Raw genomic sequence first — 320 nt, 5'->3', positions numbered from 1 at the left:
AACACAACGCCCAAGGATGCATGAGGCACGAGACCACAAACAAACACAAAACACTTAAAGACACAAGCATATGAAGGGTAGTGTCTGCAGGGGTCGAGGCGAGAGGAGAGACTTGAGGCCAGAGCGAGTGCCAGGGAAGGGAGTAGGGGGAGGGGTGGGGGAGGTGAAGGGCAGGGTGGTAGGGGGGTGTGGGATGGGAAGGGGAGGGTGGTGAGGGGGATGCGAGGTATGGTAGGGGTCAAGGAGGGGGGAGAGGGGATGGAATGGTGGGTAGAGGGGGGGGAGGGGATGAAATGGTAGCGTATGGTAGTAGAGATAAG

Source organism: Penaeus monodon, chromosome 25 (genome assembly GCF_015228065.2).
Source record: "Penaeus monodon isolate SGIC_2016 chromosome 25, NSTDA_Pmon_1, whole genome shotgun sequence".
Taxonomy (NCBI): domain Eukaryota; kingdom Metazoa; phylum Arthropoda; class Malacostraca; order Decapoda; family Penaeidae; genus Penaeus; species Penaeus monodon.
Note: the sequence above shows the minus strand (reverse complement) of the source record.